This window comes from Eulemur rufifrons, chromosome 12 (genome assembly GCF_041146395.1).
Source record: "Eulemur rufifrons isolate Redbay chromosome 12, OSU_ERuf_1, whole genome shotgun sequence".
Classification (NCBI taxonomy): Eukaryota; Metazoa; Chordata; class Mammalia; order Primates; family Lemuridae; genus Eulemur; species Eulemur rufifrons.
This window is the reverse complement of record NC_090994.1, coordinates 260,612-267,315: the sequence shown is the minus strand read 5'-3', so window position 1 is coordinate 267,315 and position 6,704 is coordinate 260,612. Positions and strand designations below refer to the sequence as shown.

Sequence of the window (6,704 nt, the reverse complement as noted above, 5' to 3'; positions counted from 1 at the left end):
TTATTCTGTACGGCGAGCCGGTGTGAGTCAGTGTTTTAACAGCTCTACATTGGTTTCAGCTGTGGAGCATCAACAAAGGAGCCTTTGGCCTTTATAATTTTTATGTTTCAAAAATCAAAGAATTTATCTTTCTTCCAGCCTAGATTTATGTTGTCTTTTTGTGTCTTTCACCTTTTATTTGCTGCAGTTTTTTATTTTTAAAAAGGTCTACAATGCAATCCCTATTAAACTACCAACATCATTCTTCAGAGACATAGAGAAAATATTTATACACTTTGTATGGAATCAGAGAAGACCCCGTATAGCAAAAGCAATTTTAAGCAATAAAAACAAAATGGGAGGTATTAATTTGCCAGACTTCAAACTATACTACAAGGCTGTGGTTCTTAAAACAGCCTGGTACTGGCACAAGTGCAGGGACACAGACCAGTGGAACACAACAGAAAATCCAAATATAAAACCATCCTCATATAGACACCTAATTTTTGACAAAGCAGGCAAGAACATACTCTGGGGACAAGAATCCCTATTCAATAAATGGTGCTGGGAGAATTGGTTAGCCACTTGTAGAAGACTGAAACAGGACCCACAGCTTTCACCTCTCACAAAAATCAAATCACGGTGGATAACAGACTTAAACCTTAGGTGTGAAACGATTAGAATTCTAGAAGAAAATGTAGAAAAGACTCTTACAGACATTGGCCTAGGCAAAGAATTTATGAAGTGGACCCCTAAGGCAATCACAGCAACAACAAAAATAAATGAATGGGACATGATTAAATTAAAAAGCTTCTGCACAGCCAAAGAAACGGTCACGAGAATAAACAGACCACCTACAGAATGGGAAAAAATTTTTACATACTACACATCAGATAAAGGACTGATAACAAGAATCTATTTAGAACTCAGGAAAATCAGCAAGAAAAAATCAAACAACCCTATCAAAAAGTGGGCAAATGACATGAATAGAAACTTCTCAAAAGAATATATAAGAATGGCTAACAAACATATGAAAAAATGCTCAACATCCCTAATCATCAGGGAAATGCAAATCAAAACCACAATGAGATATCACTTAACTCCAGTGAGAATGGCCTTTATCAAAAAATCCCAAAACAACACATGTTGGCGTGGGTGTGGAGAGACAGGAACACTCATACACTGCTGGTGGGACTGCAAACTAGTGCAACCCCTGTGGAAAGCATTATGGAGGTATCTTAAACAGATTCAAGTAGACCTGCCATTTGATCCAGCAATCCCATTATTGGGCATATACCCAAAGGAAAAAAGGTCATTCTATAACAAAGACACATGTACCCGAATGTTTATAGCAGCACAATTCACAATCGCAAAGATGTGGAAACAACCCAAATGCCCATCAATACATGATTGGATTAGTAAGCTGTGGTATATGTATACCATGGAATATTACTCAGCTATAAGGAATGATGAAGATACGACATCTCTATGGTTCTCCTGGAGAGAGTTGGAGCCCATTATATTAAGTGAAGTATCCCAAGAATGGAAAAACAAGCATTACATGTACTCACCAGAAAATTGGTTTCCCTGATCATCACCTAAATTCACATCTGGGAACGACACCAATCGGATATCAGACTGAGGTGGGGGGTGGGGGGTGGGGGAGGGGATGGGTGTATGCCTACACAATGAGTGCATTGCGCACCGTCTGGGGAATGGTCACGCTTGAAGGTGCTGACTCGGGAAGGGAGGTGGGGAAGGGAGGGACATATACCTACATGATGGGTGCAACGCGCACTATCTGGGGATCAGACACTCCTGGAGCTCTGACTTGGGGGGAAACGCGGTACATGGGCAACGACGTATGTAACCTGCAATTCTGTAGCCCCCATAATAAGATGAAATAAAAACAAATAAATAAATAAAAATAAAAAGGTCTAGTTCTTGGGTTTTTGGTTACTTCATTTTGATATTTTCTATAAATATGTTTTACTATGTTTTCTTAACATCAATGAAACCTCTCCATTTTCAATTCCAGATATTAATCCACACTAAGAGTACATAAACATGATGGGTAGAGAATGTAAATTCTTAGGAACCTTTTTGAACGTGGGCCTCGGGCTTGCTGACTGCAGATGTTTGGAACTGTTGCTCCGTGAAACTCGGAGCCAATTCCTTACAATAAATCTATCTTTATATCTCTCTATCTCTATCTAGAAGTTATATAAGTTATATTAAATTAATATTATATAATTATATAAAATTATATTATTGTATAAATATTAATAAATAAAAATAGTTTCTGAAACAAGTGTCAGATCTTATTGTTTTCTAAAACATTAATTTTAACTATTTTATATTAGACTCTATACTATACACATAGTTTGATGTAGACAAAATTAGAGCAGTGATTTTTGCCTGGTTTTTCATTGTTGTATCCACCGAGTGGATTAACAATGACAGAGAAACAGTAAAAGGTTTTTTATTGCTACCCCTTCTCTGTGACATGCCTATATCTTCTTTCACTTTTAACACAGACTCTGTAAACGTAACTATTATTCACTGATGTTAACAGACCTTGGTACTCAAAAGACTAAAGTCGCCTCCCTCTGTATTTCAACCTAAGCCCATTTCAGTCCATGGAGGCAGAGCTGGGTTAAGAGTGATCCCGATGCCCAGTGGCATCCCGGGCTGTGTTGACAACAAGAGACAAAACGTTGCTGGTGCCCCCTGTGCTTCCTATCTGTACGGCGCGAAAGATACGATTCCTTATCCTTGTCACCTGCAACGCCATGACACGCCGGGAACCAAAGGAGAAACCCCGTCTCCTGTCTAACTGTAAACTGTAAACATATATTTCTCTTGCCATCTCGGCTACCCAATACATTTAACATCTAAAAACTAGTATTTCAAAAAAAAAAAATCTTTCCCCCCATCTTAGCAGGTTAGAGAACACAGAAGCTCCTCACCTTACGACAGTTGAATACGCCTACTTTAAACGTCCTGGGAACACTCACGCCAGCGCACAGCTGGGCAGGCGGGCAGAGCCACCTGAGCCACGCAGCACACCGCGAATCCTCTGTTGTGGACCCCTCGGATCGCAGGGCTGACTGGGAGGAAGAGGAAATAGCCTACAGCTTTTATTCAAGACACCTGCGTGAAAGCACGGAGCGCACCTGTTTGCATGGCCGTGTTTAATTACCCTTGCCGGACCATTCTGAATTCAGTGGGGGGATCAGTTTGCCACTGCATCTCTCGTACGTCACACAGCGTGCAGGGGAAGTCTGATGAATATTTACTGAATAACAGCACGGATCTCGGTTCACACGGAGGATCCACGCCACCTAGCTCTGATTTGTTAATACAACATAGCGTGTGTGAGAATGCCAGCCAGCACTGTGTACATAGAAGGTCGTTTTGCACATCAGCACGCATAAAACAGGACTGAGCGTGTACGCCAAGTGTGCTGGGACTTCCTCTTTTCTCTGCCAGTAATTAGCGCCCATGGACGGCTTGTGTATTTCAAGAACAACATTGCTTTGTGCCTCACATTTGAAATACTTTGGCCGTTTGTGAGGAAGACCTAGATGGGCGGTGTGAAAGCTCACCTGAGAAGCAGGGCAGCCTCCACCAGGTAAGGCATTGTGGTCTAGAGCACGTAGGAAATCAGCATACATTCCTGTTCCGACTTCAGGAGTCTCTTCCCAGTGGCTTCTATTATCAGCACTTATCTGCTTCAAAGAAACGGTATCTAGTTCACATGGAATATTAAGTATTTATGCAAGACACACTTTCTCACGCAAGCCAATCAAATCATTGCTGCTTATTATCTCCTTGACTTCAAAATGACTATATTCCTTTGTGGGTTCAATGTATATGTCAATGCACTTTTGCTTTTTCATAAGAAAAGTCTTTTGTCAAAGAAGGTATATTTATCATGTTTCATTGAATGTTGCCTTGCATGAATAAAATATTACTTTGTTCTCATTTCAACTCAGTGAGATGGTTTTAGGGGAGGCTTATCAGAGCCAGCGACAGAACTTGAGCTTTGGAAGATTAGTTCTATCTAACTAGGGCAAAGAGTATGTGTGGGGAAGGAGTGAGACAGTATGCCAAGAAATGCTCCAAGAAGACAGTGCACACATCTTTCTAGAAGGGAAGCAGCATGACGTGGTCAAGAAACAGAGAGAAGGACCCTAGGTTGTATTGTGAGGCCCAGGCGAGGCATAAGATCAGGTTCCAATGAGGCTGGAGAGGGTTTGGAGACTATTCAGAGCATGTGGGACTTGTTAACTATTTTCGTATTAATGTGGTGATCAATCAGGTGATTGAAGGATAAAAGGAAAAGCAACATGATAGGATTTTCATTTTGTAAGGATAACTGACGTGGAGGAAGGTGAGAGCTGCCTGGAAACCACGTCCAGGGTTGTGGACCAGCCTTGCGGAGACAGATGCTGTCACTAGTGTGTGGCCAGTGTGTGAAAATGGAGAGAAGAGAATGCATCCCAAAGTTGGAAGATGAGACTGAAAGCCGAGGGTGATGCATTGGGTGCCGTGGTGGACAGAGAGAGGATTTGTCCTGTCTGATGGTCACGTCTGTGTGGGTGTCCCTGGTCCCCCGTTCCCAGTGTCAAGAATGAGCGTTGGCACTGAGTCCAGCCAGTGAAGCAACCTCACACAACATTCAATGCAAAACAATGTCATTCAATACAAAACAGGCCGTCCTCTGAGCAAGGAGAAGACCCCAAAGTCTGAGCACAGCTGCCTTTTATAAGCCCACTAGTTTGTCTGCCTTTCTCCTGGCAGGATTGGCTGCCGTTTCCTGCCTTTGAGGTGATAGACAGGTGGGGAGTTACATAACAGGTTGATTGCATAGCAGTTTCTTTACTAGGTAAGTGTCTTCCCAGGATGCTTTGTGAAAACTCCACCCATGCTATGCTAATGAGATGGTAATGAGCACCAGGTCAGTGAAAGGTCACAAAGAGCTCCTCACTGTGTGAGTTCCCACCAGGGAACAGTTCCTGGCTGCAATTGTTTCCTAGCTACAATTTGGTTCCCTCTCTCCACCCTTGGCCACTTCCGTGGCACCTGTTTGTCCTCCTTCTGACCTAACCTGATGACCAGGATCTGGCCTGTGTAGAAGTAGCACAGTAAGACCTAAAACCCTGGAAAGGACAAGATTGGGAAGGAGATACAGGAGGTTGGCGGTGGACACAGCCCATGGGAGTTAAAATTTGATATATACACATTATGTCAACTACTGAATTCCTTTTCCTAATTCAGCTTGAGTTACCTGTTCTGGGCAGTCTTTTTGTGTAACACACCACCCTGAAATTACTGGCATAAAACAGTAGCCATTTGATGCTGCTCACGGATCCTGTGGGTAGAGAATTGTAAGGTGCACGGTGGGGTGGCTCCTTTCTGCTCACAATGTCCAGGGTCTGTGCTGCAGGGACCCCAAGGCTGGGAGCTGAACCCATCCACCGGCTGGAGGACCCCCATGGATGACACTCGGGCTGGGAGGACCCCAGGACACCTACCTGCCTGGTTTCCTCCCACGGTGGTGGCCTCGGGGGCCCGTGAGCAAGGGCAGTGCCATCACCATCCCTGCAGCAATGCAATGTCAGGTTTCATTCCTTTCCCTCCCTCCTGCATTCAGTGGAGGAGATGTAGCCTCTTCCCGATCAGCAGAGCATTCAGGTCACCTTGCAGAGCACAGTGAGACACGGCAGGTGCTGTCCCCATCATCCCAGGAAAACGGAATCTGCACTTTGCTTCTCGGGGTCTTGCACGCAGAGCCCTGGCCCACACGGCCTCCCCTTGCGGTTCTCTCTTGGAGCACTGACTGGGCACAAGACACACATTCACGTAAATGAAGAGGACGCTTGCTGGGCTGCCTGGCCCAACCTCTCTTCTTTGTCTTCTGTTTTTCTGTTTTATCTCTTAAAGCATTATTTCAACTCTTTATATCAAACTGGTAAGAACAGATACTACACTGGATCTTAGCCAAAGGCTGAGGAGTAATTCAACTGTTTATAAATGAACATCTTTTTAAATTTTATGTGGCAGGAAAATTTGCAAAGTAGTAAAAATGTAAAGACGGGATTAAAATATTCCTGTGGTACCACAATCTAGAGGCTTTCACTGTCAAGGATTTGACATACATTTGATGGTCAAGAGATACCTTCCCAGGCTGCCTTCAATTAGTTTCCTTATATGGGAGGTTTAAGTGCATATCACTAACACCAGTACACTTTTTTCCTCCCTCTTTTAGCATTATATAAGTAATCATTCATCTCATTAAAAGCTCTTCATGAATAAAATTTTTAGTAACACTGTCAAAAGTATATAACAAACACTGTTTTCTACATTGAATTAAAATCATAACGATGTAAATAGTGGAATGCAGATAAAAGTATTGAACATTTGATTTGTGCAAAGAGAGACATCCATTTTAGAGGATTTGGAGACAATCTCCTGAGGGGAATGGGAATTAAAACTGGGGAATTAGGCCGGGCGCGGTGGCTCACGCCTGGAATCCCAGCACTCTGGGAGGCCGAGTTCGGAGGATCTCTCGAGGTCAGGAGTTTGAGACCAGCCTGAGCAAGAGCGAGACCCCGTCTCTACTAAAAATAGAAAGAAATTAGCTGGACAGCTAAAAATATATATAGAAAAATTAGCCAGGCATGGTGGCGCATGCCTGTAGTCCCAGCTACTCGGGAGGC

At 43.2% G+C, this 6,704-nt stretch overlaps 1 pseudogene; it reads right to left on the bottom strand.

Annotated features, from left to right (window-relative positions):
• Positions 1 to 5,900: 5,900 nt before the first annotated feature.
• On the bottom strand, positions 5,901 to 6,004 carry LOC138393836 (U2 spliceosomal RNA; annotated as a pseudogene).
• Positions 6,005 to 6,704: the final 700 nt, after the last annotated feature.